Raw genomic sequence first — 23920 nt, 5'->3', positions numbered from 1 at the left:
GGGTATATATAAATGAGATGTTGTGAAAGAGATAGATTTTGTGAGTATATATAAATGAGATTGTAGTTGGTGGATATATATAAATTGAAAAACTATCCGTTGAAATTGGAATATAGCCGTTGCCAAGCAAAGATGATCCGTGATTGCAAATGTCGTTGCCAAGCAAAACAAACCGCAGTGGTTGAAGGGCGGAGCAAAACACTTTTGCTGGTATCGGCGCCCTTGAAGGGCGGCTCCAAAGGCGGAGTAAGGGCGGGTACCGATACTAGTGCTCTTATCATACACTATCTTAAAGGCTTAATGACAGCCTTAATTATCATTAACGTTTTTTCTTAACTCAAACTGCCACATCATTTTTTTTTTAAACATCCATGAATCCTTTAATCGGAACAATTGTAGTGTTTTGGTAGCTAAATAACATTTGTTGTTCTACGCATAAACATTTGTTCTGTTATATGTGCCTAAAGAATTAATGGATATTTGGTTTGTTTGTCTTTTTTTCATTTATGGTCAAAGGAAGTAAAACGAGTAAATAAGTAAACATCTCTTAGATGCTATCTGAAAAATGAGATTATTTTTATTTAAAGTACGTGGTTAAACCAGGTTATTGCTTAATTATTTCCGATCGTATTCCAAACCATCACAAAATATTTTGGTAATCACGGATATTAGTATGTTCAACTCGTGTCAATGTACAGGGCCCATATTCAACTAGTTCAACTAGGTCTTAAAATAAAAACCCAACTAACAATATATATAGCTCCATATCACTTATAATTATGAATGATTAAAATATATCCCATTCCATAATCCATCCATCCGTTCCATAATTAAAATAAAGAAAAAATTATGTGATTAGTACATGTGATTTGTTTAGAATATCATGACAATACCTAAACTTTTTGTTTTGTAGAGTTGGTACCTACATTTTGATTAAGTCACGTGGTTGACACTAGCTGTTAACGTCTGTTTATACTTTTAGGGTTAATTCTAAAATTTATTCCATATAAAAGGCTTGAAGACTGTATCTGGCTTCTATGCCTGTTAAGTACTTAAGTTATATAGATTCTCTCTCTTAAGCTATGAAGATTCTATGTCTCTTACTCTACAATCACCGTCACCAGAGGCTGAGATTGCTGTGAGATTAATCGAAATGGGTCACCTGAGTGAACGGCGACGTTGAACGATGGTGAAAGACGATTAACGTCGATGAACCACATCCAACGAGTATTCTATTTCCATCCTCTGCAGATCTGAAATCGATTTGTAATCCACAGTTGTCGTTGCCGTCGTCATCGCAGCCACCGACCCCCACCGCTGTAGGGACGTTTATTTTATTTATAAGTTGAATAATTGTTTCTATATCCGTCTTTTAAGAAAAAAATTGTTTCTAGCTCTGAACTCATATTTTCGTTATTATTACTGTATTTTTTTTTTCTTCTTATCTTAGAATTTAGTGTTGATGACTAAGGGAATTTGGAGATGGTGATGATGGGGTAGCTGTGATTACCAGCAATAAGTCAAATAAAATAACGGATAAAGGAATTTGAATTTTTTTAAAGTTTTATATTCAATTATTGTTACGAACTTTAAGTTTAGTGAAGTATAGAAGTTATATGAATAAAGAAATTTGGTTTGGAATTGAGTTGGAATAATATTTTGGATTTGATTTGGGTTTTTTTAAATTTGATTATAGTTTGTGAATTTGGGATGAAGATAGAAATAAAGAAAGAGAATGCCAAAGGAAAATTTTTTTGGTCAAAATGCTCCATTTCACAAGTGTGCAGGGACGAAATTACCCTCACATGCGTGTCACATGTGAGGGGTAACCGTTTAATATATAACAGACGTTAAGTTATTGAAAATTTAGGTACTAACTACGAAAAAAAATAAAGTTTAGGTTTTGTGATGATAAAGTAAACAAGCCACATGTACCAACAGCGTAATTTTTTCATTTCTGAAATAAATCATAAGAGTTGTTGACACATTTCGTCCTTGCACTGCACATGTACTTCCAGTGTCTATGTGAATTTCAATTTCAAGATACATTTGCCTAATGGTATGTATTACTCGGTATATTATTTTTTATAACTATAACGACCCTCATTTTTCCATTCTATATTTTTTCATATTAAATGCCCAACAATATAATTAAACTTAACAATTAAACCTTAATTAACGATTGTTAAGTATTAAGAATTATAAATTATAATAATTAACTTTATGTAATAATTAACAAGTTAATAAAAAGATAAAAATAATGAGCTTATTAACTTTCGTGAACAAATAAATAACTTTAAAACTTGTGTACTTAAAATAATTAAACTTGGATAATTAAGGAACTATTTAAGCTAAATTAAAGAACAAGGACTAAAGTGAAAAATCCCAAAACTCCTCTTGAAAATACCCTAGCCGAAAAAAATAGTGAATTGCCTAAAATACCCTCCCTAAAATCGGCTCCCATGAACTCCCATTACTTCCTCATCAAGTTTAACTTGTTCCCTAAGTAAAACCTAACCCTAATCACCTCCTCATTAACCTAACTTGTTCCCAAAGTAATTCCTAATTAAACCCTAATTCTAGAATCCTCCTAACTCTCCTATAAATAGAGGCCTAAGCTAGAGCTAAAGATGTACCAAATCACAATCAAAAATCTCTCTCAAATCTCTCCTCTCTCTCTAATTTTCAGCTCAAAAACCGAAAATCCCCACCACCACCATCGAAAATCATCATCAATCTTCAAGGGTTTTCAAGCAATCTTCATCGTATTCTTCGCGTTCTTCAAAGTTCTTCAAGAATCTTCAAGGTGTTCTTCAAATCTTCAAGGTTTTGATCTTCATCTTCAAAGTGTTTCATCTTTTCTTTGTTAATCATCTTAGAATCTTCAAGGTATAACATAAACCCTAAAACTTATTTACATAATCTTTGATCTTGTTTTAAATTCATGTTCATGATATAATCTTGTTAATTCAAACAAATACATATACATATACATGAACACGCATAGATGTATACATATACATGAAGAGAAAAAAAAAATCTATGTATGTGTGTGTGTCGACCGAAAAAAAAGGGAAAATGAGTCTTTGATCTTTAAAACCTAGGTGATTAGATAAGAGATTTGTTTGTGTTAATTAAGGAAACAAAATATAAATATATATACATATACATAAATCGATACATATATATATATACATGTAAAAAAAATATTTATATATATATATACATATATATATATATATATATATATATATACATATACACGAAATATATACATATATATATTAAACCCTAATTACACTTAAATTATACTACATTAACTAAAACCCTAAACCTAACCCTAATTATTAAACCCTAATTTATTAAACCCTAATACATTAATTAAAATCCTAAAACCCTAATACATTAATTAAAACCCTAAAACCCTAATACTACTTTAATTAATTAAAACCCTAATCATTACCTAATCATTACTACACTAAACCCTAAACCTAAACATTTATTACAAAACCCTAATCATTAAATACTTTAATTAATTAAACCTAATTAATTAATGAAACCCTAATACTACTATTACTACTATATAATATTTATACACTATTACTATTACTAGCACTTATAATATACTACTTATATTATAATACTTATGTTACAATAGTCATCCACGATAACGTGAAGTCACTTGAACGTCAACGCTACTTAAGGCCTAGGGTGATCCTTGGTACCACTTAAGGGACGCTTGTGGATTACGAATGCCAAACTTAGATTTTGGTCAAGAAATCCTGGGCCAACCGGTAACAATAGATCATCTTGGTAACTCAGCGGTAGCATAGATGTTCGGGTACGATCTACAATATCAACCTGACTATAGTAATCATACACTTAGTTATTTTTCACACTTAATAGGTGGTAGACTTATTAAGGACAACTCACTAGTGTTCAACACTAACTTACTAAAAATAAAAACTTACTAAAAGTGGAGACTTACTAAAAATGGAAAATTTCTAAAAATAGAAACTTACTAGGAATAGAAACTTAGTAAAACGAATTACACTTGCATATTTAAACTTAAATTTGGGCAAAACACTTAACTACTCTTAAATGTCAATAGGTTGACTTTCTGCTCACGTTCATTCAAACTTTCTATTCCGAGGAATAACCATCTTTCTCTACTTACTAAGGTGAACTCATAGCCCCTCTTACTATTGCGCAACTTATTTAACTTATTTGGGGTGAGACACATGCTGTTTTTACGTTTTACAATTTAGACATAAGTACCAAACTGTTAAACTATGCTATACCCGGCTATGTCCGACTAAGTCCCTACAGTGATATTTTTAATTGCTCGTTGAATGCATGCTTAATTATTGGGGGTAGGCCTATCGGGAGTAACGTCCCCGATACATTTGACAAAGTCATTGTATTACTTAATAATGAAATTAAACCGACAAGGACAGGCACAACTTGTCATTGGGGCAAACTTTGAACGTTTAGTCTAAATATCACGAACTGGCATAACTTTTTGATCCATGCGAGATCAACTTTGTAAACTAAATCTTGTGGTCTAAAACAAAGGTCAAACATTTTTGTTAAACCTATGAACTTCACTCAACCTTTTTGGTTGACACTTTAGCATGTTTGTCTCAGGTACCGATTGATCAAGCTTGAATTACTTACTGCTTATGTGATGCTACTTGGACTTAGGATCAAGAGATATTGCATTTATTATTCTTGCATTTAAAACAATTACTTTATTGTAATTTCCATTATTGTAATGACATTCATTTTCCGCTGCGTACTCAACAAAGTTTGTTCTTATCATTTAGTATTATTCTCGTATATTATAATATGCTGGTTTGTTGATATTAATGTCACATTCACCCAGGCCCTAATTGGGGGTGTGATAGATTGGTATCAGAGCATAACCAGGTTATTATAGAGAACCAGGATTGCATCTTTATATGTGCCTTACTTGCTAGCTAGGGTGCCTTAGCAATCTAGGAAACTATAACCTTTCCTGCCTTAGACTTTAAAGCACTTAGGATTGCCTTATAATCTTAACACTTAAGTTTTACTAAACTTGACTCAAAGATTCTAATCAAAGTCTCTTTCCTAATGTTAGGATGTCAAGCTCAAGCGTTAATCAACCAAATAAAATGACTCTCTTTAAATCTTCTGAAGAAATGGCTCGCTTCAACCCTACCACCGAAGTAGGTGTTGGACACTCTTCAACTTCGAGATGAGTCCAAAGCCCACCTTATGGTCTTGGTGGTCCTCCCTCACCAAACTATAGTCCGAATACTTTACCTAAGTCTCCCGACTACTACCCAACCCCAAGAATTGAAGACAAGGGAAAACGCCCTGCTGATTTTAATGAAGATGGCCCGTCTAAGAAAAGAGCTCGATCTCCTTCTTATGATAACCATAACGCCATGTGTGAAATTATGAATCTGCGAACGACTACCGAGAAGAACTTCGATGGTTTGCTTCGCCATGTTACAAGGATCGAGGCTCGAATGGATGAAAAGGACCTAGTGATCAAGAAACTTTTGGAGGAGAATGCGGAGTTAAAGAAAGAGATAAAGTTGGTGAAGTATGAGGAAGAACGTAACACCCGTTGGGGAAAGCAATCGCTTGCTCATCTCAAGGAGAATGTTGATTTCTGGTTGGATATGGAAAGAAATTGAGTCAACAAGCAGCTTGCTCTAAAGGGGTACGATAACAACGCAGTCAACAGCCGCGTTACTAACCTCTATGATAACCTCGAGTATCTCTATGAGAAGCAAAAGGCGAGGAACGATAAAGTTGATGAGTTTATGAAGAAGGTGGAGGATGAGAAGAAGAAATATGAAGATTACTTCAATCTTAATATTTCCTAAATTAATTTTTCCAATTCCTTATCTATGTAAAGGCTATGCCTTAAACTATTTCTATTTCCGAATCGTGTATTAAAAAGACTTATTTAATGCCTTGTTCTAATAATATAAAGCGTTCTATTAATATCACGTGATATCAATGCTTTATTTTATTCATACTTATAAATGTCCAAACTTATAACTTGTCACCTTACCAAACCTATGTTCACTTCTATGTAGTGACATCATGGTTCGTCCAGCTGCACCTGCTGTTAACAACATCGTGTTGACCACCGAGCAATTTCAACAATTGCTTACTACCGCCCAAGGCAACGCTCAAGCTAATAATGTTAATCCTCAACCGAAACCTTGTTCTTACAAGGACTTTACAAACAACCATCCTCCAGCTTTCAAGGGAAATGAAGAGGCTGTCGAACTAGTTCATTGGTTCGAGAAGCTAGAGTCTATCTTCCGCATTTGCAACTGCGGGGATGACGATCGGGTCAAATATGCCACTAGCTCATTAGCTGGTAATGCTTTAACTTGGTGGACTGCTTATGTTAAGTCCGTGGGAATTGACAATGCTAATGCAATCCCATAGGACGAACTAAAAAGCATGATGGTTAATAAATTCTGTCCGAGAAGTCAAGTTCAAAAACTTGAAGCCGAGTTCTGGGAACTCAAGGTGAAGGGTACCGACATAGAAAGCTACACCAATCGTTTTCTCGAGCTTTCAACTTTGTGTCCCGAGATGTTTCCTACCGAAGCTAGAAGTATTGAAAGGTATATTGAAGGTCTCCCCGAAGATGTTCAAGGGAATGTTATTGCTGCCGAGAAGGTCACTCTTGATGCGGTGATTCTTATGGCACAAAATTTGATGTTGGCCAAGAGAAGAAGAGCGTCGGCTAATAAGCAGGTTGACACTAAGAGTAATGAAGGTAAGAGGAAGTTTGAGCCATCTCAAGGTTCGACTCAGAATGTTAGTAAAAAGCCGGCGGATAGTACAAGGACGAATTATAAGGGCACTTATCCTTTTTGTATTCGTTGTGAAAGGCATCACCCGGGGCGGTGTACTGCTACTTGTACGTTGTGTAAGAAAGTGGGACACGTTGCTAAGACGTGTAAGACTCCTCCAAAGGATAAAGCTATTGTTCCTGCTAAAGCTCCTCCTACTTGTTACACTTGTGGAGAAAAGGGACACATTAGTCCAAATTGTCCTAAGAAGAAAGATACTCCCGCTACGGGAGCCAATACTACTGCTGCAAAGGGTTGTGCATTTGTTCTTACTGCTGCTGAAGCCCGAGATGAAGATGAGGTCATCACAGGTACGTATCTTATCAATAATTGTTACGCAACTATTTTATTTGATACGGGTGCCGACAAAAGTTACGTGTCTAGTGAATTTTGTACCCTATTTACTGAAAAGCCTCAACCCTTAGAATCTAAACGATTAGTAGAAGTAGCCAATGGAAAGATCATGAAAGTGGATAAAATCTATAAAAACTGCAACCTAATCTTAGCCAATAAAGAATTTAAGATAGACCTTTTGCCGGTCGAACTCGGAAGTTTTTATGTCGTAGTTGGAATGCATTGGTTACGTCCATTACATGCTGCAATCTTGTGTTTTGATAAAATCGTTAACATTCCATTGGGAAATGGAGAGACTCTAGTTATTCAAGGTGACAAGAGTGGTTCTAATCTCAATATTATCTCCTCTATTAAAACCCACAAATACCTTATGAAAGGTTATCCAGCTATTCTAGCCCACGTTATGATGATCGAATCGAAAGAGAAGTGTATTGAAGGTGTACCAGTAGTTAAAGATTTTCCCGATGTGTTTCCCGAAGATCTCCTTGGTCTTCCACCTCCTCGACAAGTTGAATTCCAAATTGATTTAGCTCCCGGTGCTGCTCCTATTGCTAAAGCACCATACCGTTTAGCACCTTCTGAAATGAAGGAACTTTCTAACCAACTCCAAGAACTATTGGATAAAGGTTTCATTCGTCCAAGCTCGTCCCCATGGGGAGCTCCTATCCTATTCGTTAAGAAGAAGGACGGTACGTTGAGGATGTGCGTTGATTACCGTGAACTCAACAAGCTTACTATCAAGAACCGTTATCCATTGCCACGTATTGATGATCTATTCGACCAACTTCAAGGGTCACGTGTTTATTCAAAGATTGATTTGAGGTCCGGTTATCACTAACTCAAAGTCAAGGAATCCGATATTCCTAAAACTGCTTTTCGTACACGTTATGGGAACTATGAATTTTATGTTATGCCTTTTGGCTTAACTAACGCTCCTGCCGTATTCATGGATCTTATGAATCGTGTCTGCAAGCTGTATCTTGATAAATTTGTCATTGTGTTCATTGACGACATCTTGATCTACTCCAAGAGTGAGAAAGAACATGAGCAACATTTGCGAATGATTCTTGAACTCTTACGAAAGGAACAACTCTACGCTAAATTTTCAAAGTGCGAGTTTTGGCTCAAAACCGTACAATTTCCTGGACATGTTGTTGATAGTAAAGGAATACATGTCGATCCAGCTAAGATTACCGCTATTCAAAACTGGGAGATACCAAAGACTGCGAAGCATATTCGTCAATTTTTGGGACTTGCCGGTTATTATCGAAGGTTCATAAAAGATTTTTCTCTCCTTGCTAAACCCCTTACGAAGTTAACTCACAAAGGGAAGAAGTTTGAGTGGTCCGAAGAACAGGAATCTGCTTTCAAGATTCTGAAGGATAAATTAACCACAGCTCCGATCCTCTCTTTACCTGAAGGTACTGATGACTTTGTTGTTTACTGTAATGCTTCAAAGCAAGGCTTTGGTTGTGTTTTAATGCAACATGAAAAGGTTATTGCCTATGCATCTAGACAGTTGAAGAAACATGAGGAGAACTATACCACACACGACCTCGAGTTAGGTGCCGTGGTATTCGCATTAAAGATATGGAGACATTATCTATATGGTACCCACTTTACGGTGTACACTGAACATAAAAGTCTTCGACACATCTTTGATCAAAAATAGCTGAATATGAGGTAAAGCCAATGGCTCGAGTTATTGAACGATTATCACTGTGAGCCAAAATATCATCCCGGCAAGGCAAATATAGTTGCCGATGCCCTTAGTCGAAAAGACGATGTTAAACGTGTTCGTGCTTTAAACCTGAAAATCAAATCAAATCTTATATCACGAATCTGTGAAGCTCAACTTGAAGCTATTAAACCAACACTTATCGAAGGTGAAGGACCTATAAGTTTTGAGAACCAACTCCAAGTGAAAGCTAATGGTACACGGTACTTTGGTAACAGAATTTGGGTCCCTCGTTTCGGTAATCTCCGTGAACTAGTCTTGGATGAAGCTCATAAGATTAGGTATTCTATTCATCCCGGTTCCAGTAAGATGTATCAAGATGTGAAGGAATTCTACTGGTGGCCTAACATGAAAGCTGACATTGCTACTTATGTTAGTAAGTGTCTCACTTGCCTGAAAATCAAGGCTGAACATCAAAAGCCTTCTGGTCTGTTGACACAACCCGACATTCCGCAGTGGAAGTGGGAATGCATCACTATGGACTTCGTTATTAAGTTGCCTAAGACTTCAAATGGTAACGATACTATTTGGGTCATAGTTGATCGTCTTACTAAATCTGCACATTTCATACCGATCAAGGAAACTGACAAGATGGAGAAATTATCACAGCTTTATATTAAAGAAATTGTCTCACGTCATGGAGTTCCTATCTCGATTATTTCTGATCGCGACGGTCGATTCGTTTCTAGATTCTGGGAAACTTTACAATCTGCTCTTGGAACTCAACTCGACATGAGTACAGCTTATCATCCGCAAACTGATGGTTAAAGTGAACGAACTATTCAAACCTTGAAAGATATGCTACGTGCTTGTGTAATCGATTTCGGCAAAGGATGGGATAGACATCTACCTTTGGTTGAATTTTCTTACAACAACAGTTACCACTCTAGCATTAAAGCTGCACCTTTTGAAGCTTTATATGGCCAAAAGTGTAGATCCCCTTTGTGTTGGGATGAACTCGAGGACAGACATTTAACTGGTCCTGAAATTATTCATGAAACTACCAAAAAGATCGTTCAGATTAAGCAACGATTAGAAACTGCCCGTAGCCGACAAAAGAACTATGCCGATAGAAAGCGAAAGGATATAGAATTCCAAGTTGGAGATAAAGTCATGTTGAAAGTATCCCCTTGGAAAGGCATTGTCCGTTTCGGTAAACGAAGCAAACTCAGTCCACGATATGTTGGACCTTTCACGATCACTCAAAGAGTCAGTCCCGTGGCATACCGATTAGAACTACCAACCGAACTTAGACAAGTACATGATGTGTTTCATGTCTCGAATCTTAAAAGGTGTCTTGCTGATGACACACTCGTTATTCCTTTGGATGATATTCGCATTGATGAGCAAATGCACTTCGTTGAAGAACCTACATAAATCATGGAAGGAGAGGTCAAACAAACACGTAAAAGCAATATACCTATTGTTAAGGTCCGTTGGAATTCGCGTAGAGGCCCCGAATATACCTGGGAACGCAAAGACCACATGGTACGGAAATATCCCCATCTCTTCTCAACTGCTGATGCAAACGAGGAATATACCTAAAACTTCGGGACGAAGTTTTCAATAACGGGGAGGTACTATAACGACCCTCATTTTTCCATTCTATATTTTTCCATATTAAATGCCCAACAATATAATTAAACTTAACAATTAAACCTTAATTAACGATTGTTAAGTATTAAGAATTATAAATTATAATAATTAACTTTATGTAATAATTAACAAGTTAATAAAAAAATAAAAATAATGAGCTTATTAACTTTCGTGAACAAATAAATAACTTTAAAACTTGTGTACTTAAAATAATTAAACTTGGATAATTAAGGAACTATTTAAGCTAAATTAAAGAACAATGACTAAAGTGAAAAATCCCAAAACTCCCCTTGAAAATACCCTAGCCGAAAATAAAAAAAATAGTGAATTGCCTAAAATACCCTTCCTAAAATCGCCTCCCATGAACTCCCATTACTTCCTCATCAAGTTTGACTTGTTCCCTAAGTAAAACCTAACCCTAATCACCTCTTCATTAACCTAACTTGTTCCCAAAGTAATTCCTAATTAAACCATAATTCTAGAATCCTCCTAACTCTCCTATAGATAGAGGCCTAAGCTAGAGCTAAAGATGTACCAAATCACAATCAAAAGTCTCTCTTAAATGTCTCCTCTCTCTCTAATTTTCGGCTCAAAAATCGAAAATCCCCACCACCACCATCGAAAATCATCATCAATCTTCAAGGGTTTTCAAGCAATCTTCATCATGTTCTTCGCGTTCTTCAAAGTTCTTCAAGAATCTTCAAGGTGTTCTTCAAATCTTCAAGGTTTTGATATTCATCTTCAAAGTGTTTCATCTTTTCTTTGTTAATCATCTTCGAATCTTCTAGGTATAACATAAACCCTAAAACTTATTTACATAATCTTTGATCTTGTTTTAAATTCATGTTCATGATATAATCTTGTTAATTCAAACAAATACATATACATATACATGAACACGCATAGATATATACATATACATGAAGAGAAAAAAAATATATATGTATGTGTGTGTGTCAATCGAAAAAAAAGGGAAAAGGAGTGTTTGATCTTTAAAACCTTGGTGATTAGATAAAAGATTTGTTTGTGTTAATTAAGGAAACAAAATATAAATATATATACATATACATAAATCGGTACATATATATATATACATGTAAAAAATAAAATATTTATATATATATATATATACATATACACGAAATATATATATATATACATATATATATATATATATATATATATATATATATATATATATATATATATATATATATATATATATATATATATATATATATTTATATATATACATAAACCCTAATTTAAGTATACACGAAATATATATATATATATATATATATATATATATATATATATATATATATATATATATATATATATATATATATACATAAACCCTAATTTAAGTATATATATATATATTTATATATATACATAAACCCTAATTACACTTAAACTATACTTGATAGTGCTCCAAATAAACATATATTTAGTATCAATATCCTTCCGATATGTAAAGTTTTCAGTTGCAATTGTTCTATTTCCAAATGATATTCGTTTATAATAAATAAGTGCAAAGACAAAAGGCGAAAACGAAGATTCAAAGACAAAAACATCCAAAAAGCTCAAATGTACAAGATACAATTCAAGTGGTTCAATTTAATAATGAAAAACGTCTAAAATTGACAAGAGTACAAGTTACGAAATGAAAAGCACGAAGATTAAAGAATTGAAGAAAAAGTGTCACTAAAGCTGGAAAAGTGCCACTAAAGCCATAGTGCACTCAAAAGTGCCACTAAAAGTGAGTTAAAGACTTGCGCGGATTTTGGAAGTTAAGGAAAATAATTTTTTGTGCAAATTACAAATTGCAAAATGCAAAGTACAAGATATTAAATTATACGAAAGGACGTTCGAAAATCCGGAACCAGGACCTGAGCCAACTATCAACGCGCGACGCAACGGACCTAAAATTACAAGTCTACTATTGATAGTGCTCCAAATGAACATATATTTAGTAGCAATATCCTCCCAATATGTAAATTACTTAGTTGTAATTGTCCTATTTTAAGTTGTAATCATTTATATTAAATAAGTGCGAAGACAAAAGGCGAAAACGAGGATTTGAAGACGCAAATGACCAAAAAGCTCAAATGTACAAGATACAATCCAAGTGGTTCAATTTATTGATGAGAAACGTCTAAAAATGACAAAAGTACAAGTTGCGGAACGCAAAGTACAAGATATTATATTATACGAAAGGACGTTCAAAAATCCGAAACCGAGACCTGAGCCAACTATCAACGCCCGACGCAACGGACTAAAAATTACAAGTATACTATGCACAAGAATATAATATAATATATAAATAATTATATTAATTATTTATATTTTATATTTATATATAAAATATGTCGACAAGCAAGGTTCCAAAAGTTTGTGAGCTGAATTTTCAAACTCCACGACTCGCGGAGTTTGAAAGCCAAAAACTCCACGACTCGCGGAGCTGTCAGAAATCAAAACCCCTATAAAAGGCCATGCATTCGTTCGATTTTAATATATAAAAAATATAAATAATAATAAAACTCTGTAATAAATAATAAATAAATATATATATAATATATATATATATATATATATATATATATATATATATATATATATATATATATATATATATATATATATATATATATATATATATATAGTATAGGGTAGTTTTATATTAGATTAGTTCGGGTTATGTGAAGGTTATTTTACGGGTTTTTAAAGTCGGAGCTCTGTCCGTGTAACACTACGCGATAAATAATCAATGTAAGCTATGTTCTCCTTTTTAATTTAATGTCTCGTAGCTAAGTTATTATTATGCTTATTTAAATCGAAGTAATCATGATGTTGGACTAATTACTAAAATTGGGTAATTGGGCTTTGTACCATAATTGGGGTTTGGACAAAAGAACGACACTTGTGAAAATTAGACTATGGGCTATTAATGGGCTTTATATTTGTTTAACTAAATGATAGTTTGTTGATTTTAATATAAAGATTTACAATTGGACGTCCCTATAAATAACCATATACACTCGATCGGACACGATGGGTGGGGTATTTATATGTACGAATAATCGTTCATTTAATCGGACACGGGAATGGATTAATAGTCTATGGAATTATTAAAACAGGGGTGAAATTATGTACAAGGACACTTGGCATAATTGATAACAAAGTATTAAAACCTTGGGTTACACGCAGTCGATATTCTGGTGTAATTATTAAACAAAGTATTAAAACCTTGTTACAGTTTAAGTCCCCAATTAGTTGGAATATTTAACTTCGGGTATAAGGATAATTTGACGAGGACACTCGCACTTTATATTTATGACTGATAGACCGTTATGGACAAAAACCAGATGAACTTATCAAATAATCCAGGACAAAGGACAATTAATCTAGGGTAATAAATAATCAAAACGTCAAACATCATGGTTACGGAAGCTTAAATAAGCATAATATATTTTATTTCATTTTTCCTCGTACTTTTATTTATTGTCATTTTAATTATTGTTATTTATTTTATATTGTTATTTAAATATCGTCATTTACTATACGTTTCGTTTAAAATATAAATCGACAAACCGGTCATTAAACGGTAAACCCCCTTTTATATATTATTATATATAATTATATATATTTTGTACAAATATAGTTGTTTAAAAATATAGTGTGCAATAAGCCCGCTCCCTGTGGAACGAACCGGACTTACTAAAAACTATACTACTCTACGATTAGGTACACTGCCTATAGTGTTGTAGCAAGGTTTAGGTATATCCATTTTGTAAATAAATAATTAAAACTTGTGTAATATTTCGTCGTATTTCGTATTTAAATTAATACTATTTCGTACACCCCGCTGCACACATCAAGTTTTTGACGCCGCTGCCGGGGACTCGGAGAAACTCTATATTTTTAATTTATTTTTGTATAAATATATTTATATATCATTTTAGAAAAACAATATAAAATTTAAAAAAAAAACGAAAATGCAAACTCCGCGACTTGTGGAATTTTAGGGCACGTGTCAACGCGACTCGCGGAGCCGCCCTGACGCGCTGACAGAAACCCTATTTTCGCTTTAATTACGGAGTAATATTATTTATTATTATTTTTAAACCCTAATTACTTTATTAGTTTAACATAATTAGTTTTAATTTTTAATTAAATTGTATTTTAAATTTTAATTAGTTTTATTTATATATATAAATTAATACTTTTATAAAATAAATATATAAAAATAATATTTTTATAAAAATAAATAATTTTATCAAAATTTAAGCATATTTTTATTTTTGTATCTTTTTAATCGGTTAATCGTAATATTTGTATTTTTATCGTTCATATCTAGTTTTAAGCTTAGTATTTTGCCGTAGCTTATTTTTATTTCTAGATTTTTAGGCTTTGCCGTAAAATCCCTTAACTGCTTATTCCTTAGACTAAGATTTAGGTGCTTTAGAATTTTGCGACGCCATTTTTTCGCGCTATCTTTCTTATTTTTATTTTTCGACGTTTTTAGACGCGCACTCTTTTTCTTTCTTATTTCTCGACACGTTAGTTTTTAGGACTTAGAAATTTTCTCTATTTCTTCTCTAAAATTTTAAAACGAAAAATTATTTTAAGCGGTTAAATTGATAGACATCCAAATTTTCTGCTTCGTAGTAATAGTTGGATTTGTTAGTGGCTGAGTTGTGAGCTTCCGATTTAAAGGGTTCTGGCTCCCTGCTGCATCTTTTGGCTATTCGAAACGTGGGCAAAAGCAGAAAAGTCTATTAATTGGACAACTTATATAAGTTTTTCTATTTTTATAACTAATAGGATAATTAAAATTTGGTAATAAGCGCATTATGAAAAGTCTCGAAGATATTTTGGAAACTCTTTATGAAATACAAAATCAATACTCTCAACCGAGTGTTGATGACAATTCGATCAGTCAATCTTGGATCACGAACGACGAAAAAATAACTGGTTGTGAAATCTGTGGAGATTATCACTCAACATGGGAATGTTATTATTACGTTCCTGTGGAAAATTATGCACCCATGGAACCTGAATGGAACAATTATGAGGAATACAATTCTAATTGGGATTATTTTCAAGAATATATCCAAACTCAACAACCAGAAGACGAGAAAATTATATGCCTGAAAATTCTTTAGATTATATGAAAATCAAACTCGAAGAACTTGATGCTCAAAATGAACAAATGAGAGAGTTTGTAAATCGGCAAGCTGAAACTCTATCAGATTACACACCTGTTGATCTGAGGAGTCGTGTGCAAGAAAATCTCATATCATCGAATTTTGATGAATTCGAGAGCTCCGAAATCACCAATTATTCCGATGATACTTTTTATTCAGCTTTAGCAATTTCACAACATATCGACACATTAGCCTCAACCGACGAAATCATCGATCCATCTATGGATGAAGAAGAAGTAAGGATGACAAATTGGTACTCTTGGAAAAACGATAACATTGAAAATTTTACCCCCGAGACCAAAATGGTGGGACCGATAAGTACCGTTAATGAAGAAGAATTTGCTTCAATCCAGCCACAACCTTCCAACCCAATATTCTCAATAGACGAGTCATCTACCAAAGATGAACTACAAGCTGTAATAGATATTGACACCTCGAATTTCACCCAATTGGGTAATAGAGGTGAAAACTTTGATTCCGAGAATGAACGAAAGAAAATGTTAGGAATTGTCCACCCAATAGAAATATGTATGTCGGTATATATCAATCCATTTGACCAAGAACCAGAAAAGAGACATATCCATTTACTAAAAGCTACACTTAAAAAAGAATTAAGTAGTGACGATCGAGTGGTTCTAAACTTTAAACCCATTGATATATTATACACCACCCTAAATGTAAATAACTGGCTCACTACTCTAATTCGTGGAACTCATTCTACCGACTTCACATGTCGTCAGCTAAGTGTGGGGAAGTCTAACCCCACTTAACGTTAAATTCGGGGTTCGGGTTAGTGCATAACTCGTTAATAAAAATGCATGATAAGTTAGGGTAAAAGACGCTTTTTCAAATATTAGTAAACAGTTCAGAAAAGCAGCCGTTTTTAAAAAAAGCATGTGTGATAAAACAAGAAGGAATGAACGATGAGGCGCGCCATCTATCATTTGACGAGCTTTGTAATTACAAACTGGGTATTTTCAATCACTTTTCTACACTAATCACCCTCATAAATTTATAATTAGAGTCCGATTTCATGCAAATGAGGGCATTGCATGATCTCAAGTGTGGGGAAGGGTTATAAATTCTCTCGGGTTTATACTTGGTTTATTTGCCAAATTTTATGAAAATTTGAAAAATTTTCAAATAAATGAATTTAAAATAATGTTTATATATATTTATGAACGATGAAAATTAGGTGTTAATACCGAAATTATCGTTACCTCGGAAAGGACATAAATTGAGAAACACCCTAAAACGATTGAATTCATTTAAAATGGAATAAAGGAGAATAAAAAGGCAGTGAAAGAAACTAAGTGTGGGGAGAATGTACCAAGTTATTCAATTAAAAATTATCTATCACATGTTTATGTAAAGTTATTGCAGGCACTTTTGTTTTGGACGATTTTAATCAGTTTTACCCGATTTACTGTAATATATTTGAAAGAAAAGATGGATCTACACGATGAATCAATTCCATCATTAAAAGGAAGTAAAGTCTTCCGAAAAAGAAACGCGCTTCTTGATTTAGGTCATGAAGTTGTCGTCCAGACCAGCTGTTGGTTGACGAAAAATCTAGAAAAGTCATCTCTAAAATCAGCAGGAAATCCACGGACCTCAGCATCAAACAGGGTCGCCAGGTGGTCAGATTTATCCTAACCATGAGAAGGATTTATCTCGTAAAATGGGGAGGGCGCCGTGCAAATTAGCTTGATAAGACTAATGAATCAGACCCCCAGAAAGGATAATCTCCTTAAATATTAAAAATCAGCTTTTAAGACTGATATTACTCAATCCTTGAGATTGACCTTAAAGATTGAGAATTACAAACTCATGGAATTCAATGATATCTAAACTCGAGCTTGAACGAGAAAATATTTTGATAAAAATTATAAACCGATTTGTTTTCTGAAAAACCATTTTCAATGCGTTCATTACCATTGAACGTAAAATCCTAGGAATTCACCTGGAATTCATTAGGCCACCTGAACCAAATCGAGTGTCAACCGTAAGAACGGTGGTTGCATAGCATGGTCGAAGACAGGACCTTGTGCCAGACCGAAAAAATTATAGGGTGATCTTTACTATTGCTCCTACAAAGGATAGTAATTGCATCCGACACGTTTTAGACCATGAACAAATGCATGTCATTAGACATTGCCTTAACAGTTTCTTGTTCATCGCTTTCCTTTTCAACCGGACGGTAGTTTACCAAAAGGTAATATACGGAGCAAGTATACTGGACGTGTGCTTTCCTAATACAAGGTTAGCAAGTGGGTGACACAAAAACATAAGTTTTGAGCTAAAATTTTCAAATCTGAAACCCACAAAAACATTTTGCAAACACCGGTGAAGGGGTATTCCGGAAAACTTATCTAGGGTAAAAGCTAGAATAAATTTTCAAAAGATCAAATGTTTTCATAAAGATCCAATTTCCTTAAGGATCTAAATTTTTATAGTCATGTGGGACTGTAAACCACATCGTTACTATCATTGTTTATACCGCCGTATCAAAATGACTAATGTATAAAGTGTGAAGAATAAAGAAGTGATTCATGTGATTTAATTTCAAGTTTGTATTGCTTGAGGACAAGCAACGTTCAAGTGTGGGGATATTTGATAGTGCTCCAAATGAACATATATTTAGTAGCAATATCCTCCCAATTTGTAAATTATTTAGTTGTAATTGTCCTATTTTAAGTTGTAATCGTTTATATTAAATAAGTGCGAAGACAAAAGGCGAAAACGACGATTTGAAGACGCAAATGACCAAAAAGCTCAAATGTACAAGATACAATCCAAGTGGTTCAATTTATTGATGAGAAACGTCTAAAAATGACAAAAGTACAAGTTGCGGAACGCAAAGTACAAGATATTAAATTATACGAAAGGACGTTCAAAAATCCGAAACCGGGACCTGAGCCAACTATCAACGCCCGACGCAACGGACTAAAAATTACAAGTCTACTATGTACAAGAATATAATATAATATATAAATAATTATATTAATTATTTATATTTTATATTTATATATAAAATATGTCGACAAGCAAGGTTCCAAAAGTTTGTGAGCTGGATTTTCAAACTCCACGACTCGCGGAGTTTGAAGGCCAAAAACTCCACGACTCGCGGAGCTGTCAGAAATCAAAACCCCTATAAAAGGCCATGCATTCGTTCAATTTTAATATATAAAAAATATAAATAATAATAATAATACTCTGTAATAAATAATAAATAAATATATATATAATATATATATATATATATATATATATATATATATATATATATATATATATATATATATATATATATATATATATATATATATATATATATAGTATAGGGTAGTTTTATATTAGATTAGTTCGGGTTATGTGAAGGTTATTTTACGGGTTTTTAAAGTCGGAGCTCTGTCCGTGTAACACTACGCGATAAATAATCAATGTAAGCTATGTTCTCCTTTTTAATTTAATGTCTCGCACCTAAGTTATTATTATGCTTATTTAAATCGAAGTAATCATGATGTTGGACTAATTACTAAAATTGGGTAATTGGGCTTTGTACCATAATTGGGGTTTGGACAAAAGAACGACACTTGTGGAAATTAGACTATGGGCTATTAATGGGCTTTATATTTGTTTAACTAAATGATAGTTTGTTAATTTTAATATAAAGATTTACAATTGGACGTCCCTATAAATAATCATATGCACTCGATCGGACACGATGGGCGGGGTATTTATATGTACGAATAATCATTCATTTAACCGGACACGGGAATGGATTAATAGTCTATGGAATTATTAAAACAGGGGTGAAATTATGTACAAGGACACTTGGCATAATTGATAACAAAGTATTAAAACATTGGGTTACACGCAGTCGATATTCTGGTGTAATTATTAAACAAAGTATTAAAACCTTGTTACAGTTTAAGTCCCCAATTAGTTGAAATATTTAACTTCGGGTATAAGGATAATTTGACGAGGACACTCGTACTTTATATTTATGACTGATGGACCGTTATGGACAAAAACCAGATGGACTTATCAAATAATCCAGGACAAAGGATAATTAACCCAGGGTAATAAATAATCAAAACGTCAAACATCATGGTTACGGAAGCTTAAATAAGCATAATATATTTTATTTCATTTTTCCTCGTACTTTTATTTATTGTCATTTTAATTATTGTTATTTATTTTATATTGTTATTTAAATATCGTCATTTACTATACGCTTCGTTTAAAATATAAATCGAAAAACCGGTCATTAAACGGTAAACCCCCTTTTATATATTATTATATATAATTATATATATTTTGTACAAATATAGTTGTTTAAAAATATAGTGTGCAATAAGCCCGCTCCCTGTGGAACGAACCGGACATACTAAAAACTATACTACTCTACGATTAGGTACACTGCCTATAGTGTTGTAGCAAGGTTTAGGTATATCCATTTTGTAAATAAATAATTAAAACTTGTGTAATATTTCGTCGTATTTCGTATTTAAATTAATACTATTTCGTACACCCCGCTGCACACATCAACTATGTACAAGAATATAATATAATATTTAAATAATTATATAAATTATTTATATATTATATATATTTAAATAATACGTCGAGAAAGAAGAAAACAAAGCAATGTGACTGGATCCAGCTGGCCATGCGATCGCATGGCCTGGAAGAGCAAATTCCATGCGATCGCATGGGGCCAAAACTCAGGCCACATCTATAAATACCAGGCTTCTGATCGAGTTTAAACACAAACAAAAAAATAGATTACTCCCTCTGTTTAGTATAATATATATATATATATATATATATATATATATATATATATATATATATATATATATATATATATATATATATATATATATATATATATATATATATATATATATAATATAGGTTAGTTTTATATTAGATTAGTTTGGGTTATGTAAAGGTTATTTTACGGGTTTTGAAGTCGAAGCTCTGTCCATGTAATACTACGCGATAAATAATCAATGTAAGCTATGTTCTCCTTTTTAAATTAATGTCTCGTACTTAAGTTATTATTATGCTTATTTGAGTAGAAGTAATCGTGATGTTGGGCTAAATATTAAGATGGGCTTTGGACCATAATTGGGGTTTGGACAAAAGAACGACACTTGTGGAAATTAGACTATGGGTTATTAATGGGCTTTATATTAAATTAATGATACCTCGTTAATTTAATATAAAGGTTACAATTTGACGTATCTATATATAACCACATACGCTTAATCGGATACGATGGGCGGGATATTTATAAATACAAATTATTGTTCATTTGACCGGACACGGGGATGGATTAATAGTCAATGGACTCATTAAAACAGGGGTGGATTACATTCAAGGGTAATTGGTGTAATTGTTAACAATGTATTAAAACCTTAGTTTACACACAGTCGATAACCTGGTGTATTCATTAAACAAAGTATTAAGACCTTGTTACAGTCCGAATCCCCAATTAGTTGGAATATTTGACTTCGGGTATAAGGTTAAATTTGCCGAGCATTTTATAATTATGACCGATGGACTATTATGGACAAAAACCAGATAGGTTTTAAATATATCCAGGACAAAGGACAATTAACCCAGGGTAATAAATTATAATCAAAACGTCAAACATCATGGTTACGGAAGTATAAATAAGCATAATTATTATATTGTTATTTATTTTACGCACTTAAATTATCGTCATTTATATTTTGCATTAGGTTTTAATTGTGACTTAAAATATAAAAATGACAAACTGGTCATTAAACGGTAAACCCTCTTTTATATATTATTACTATGTATAATATATTTTGTACAAATATAATTGTTTAAAAATATAGTGTAAAATAAGTCGTCTCCCTGTGGAATGAACCGGATTTACTAAAAACTATACTACTCTACGATTAGGTACACTGCCTATAGTGTTGTAGCAAGGTTTAGGTATATCCCATCTGTAAATAAATAAATAACTTTTGTAAAATTGTATCGTATTTAATAGTATTTTGTAGTAAAAATATAACTATTTTGTTCACCACCTCGCACACATCAAGTTTTTGGCGCCGCTGCCGGGGACTCGGCGAAACGCTATATTTTTAATATATATTTATATAAATATATTTATTTATTGTTTTAGAAAAACAATATAAAATCTTTAAAATTAAAAAAAAAAAACTGGAAACCAGGCGCATGCGATCGCATGAGCTGGATGTTGTAAAACCATGCGGTCGCATGGTTGACGTGACAGACCCAAACCTTGAACTGCATTTAATTCGTGTAGGGTATTAATATATTTATTATTATTATTTAGGGTTTAGTTATAATATATTAATTAGTTTATTTTAGTTTTAATTTTTAATTAGTAATATTAAGTTTTAATTATTATTATTAATTATACAGTTTAGTATATTTATATAATAAATAATATAAAAATAATATTTTTATAAAAATAAGTAATTTTGTCATTTTTTTGTCTCTTTAATTTGTATATTTTAAATATTTGTATATTTATCGTTCGTAATTAGTTTTAAACTTAGTTTTTGCCGTAGAATTTTTATATTTCTATATTTTTAGGCTTTGCCGTAAAATTCCTTAAGTGCTTTTTCTTTAGATTAACATTTATGCGCTTTAGAATTTTGTGACGCCGTTTATAGATTTTAGTGCCAATTTAAGTAATTGTCGTTTTTCGAATAAAATTGCATTTACCTTTAGACCTTTAGGCGCAACTTTTTAGATTTAGTTTTTAGACTTTTAAGTTTCGACGTTTTTCTTTCTTATTTTTATTTTTCGACGTTTTTTGACGCTCTTTTTCTTTTTCATTTCTACGCGCTAGTTTTTAGGATATAGATTTTTATTTCGACGAAAAATTATTTTAAGCGATTAAATTGATCGACATCCAAATTTTCTGGTTCGTAGTAATAGTTGGATTTGTTAGTGGCGAGTTGTGGGCTTCCGATTTAAAGGGTCCTGGCTACCTGCTGCATCTATTGGCTATTCAAAACGTGAGCAAAATCAGAAAAGTCTATTAAATTAAAATTTAAGTAATAAGTGTAGTATGAAAAATCTCGAAAATATTTTGGAAACTCTTTATGACATACGAAATCAATACTCTCAACCGAGTGTTGATGACAATTCGTTCGGTCAATCTTGGATCACGAATGACGAAACAATAACTGGTTGTGAAATCTGTGGAGATTATCACTCAACATGGGAATGTTATGATTACGTTCCTATGGAAAATTATGAACCCATGGAACCTGAATGGAACGATTATGAAGAATACAATTCTAATTGGGATTATTCCCAAGAATATATCCAAACTCAACAACCAGAAGACGGGGAAAATTATGTGCCTAAAAATTCTTTAGATAATATGAAAATCAAACTCGAAGAACTTGATGCTCAAAATGAACAAATGAGAGAGTTTGTAAATCGGCAAGCTGAAACTCTATGAAATTACACACCTGTTGATCTGAGGAGTATTGTGCAAGAAAATCTCATATCATCGAATTTTGTTGAATTCGAGAGCTCTGAAATCACCAACTATCTCGATGATACTTTTTATTCAGTCTTACTAATTTCACAACATATCGACACATTAGCCTCTACCAACGAAATCATCGATCCATCAATGGATGAAGAAGAAGTAAGGGTGACAAATTGGTACTCTTGGGAAAACGATAACGTTGAAAATTTTACCCCCGAGACCAAAGTGGAGGAACCGATAAGGACCGTTAATAAAGAAGAATTTGCTTCAATCCAGCCACAACCTTCCAACCTAATATTCTCAATAGATGAGTCATCCACCGGAAATGAACTACGAGCTGTAATATATAATGACACCTCGGATTTCACCTAATTGGGTAATAGAGGTGAAAGCTTTGATCCCGAGAATGAACGGAAGGAAATGTTAGGAATTGTCCACCCTATAGTATGTATGTCGATGTATATCGATCTATTTGACCAATAACCAGAAAAGAGATATATCCATTTACTAAAAGCTACACTTAAAAAAGAATTAAGTAGTAACGATCGGGTGGGTCTAAACTTTAAACCCATTGATATATTATACACCACCCGAGATGTAAATAACTGGCTCACTATTCTAATTCGTGGAA

This window comes from Rutidosis leptorrhynchoides, chromosome 1, assembly GCF_046630445.1.
Source record: "Rutidosis leptorrhynchoides isolate AG116_Rl617_1_P2 chromosome 1, CSIRO_AGI_Rlap_v1, whole genome shotgun sequence".
Classification (NCBI taxonomy): domain Eukaryota; kingdom Viridiplantae; phylum Streptophyta; class Magnoliopsida; order Asterales; family Asteraceae; genus Rutidosis; species Rutidosis leptorrhynchoides.
The sequence above is the reverse complement of the archived record's forward strand: the minus strand, read 5'-3'. Positions refer to the sequence as shown.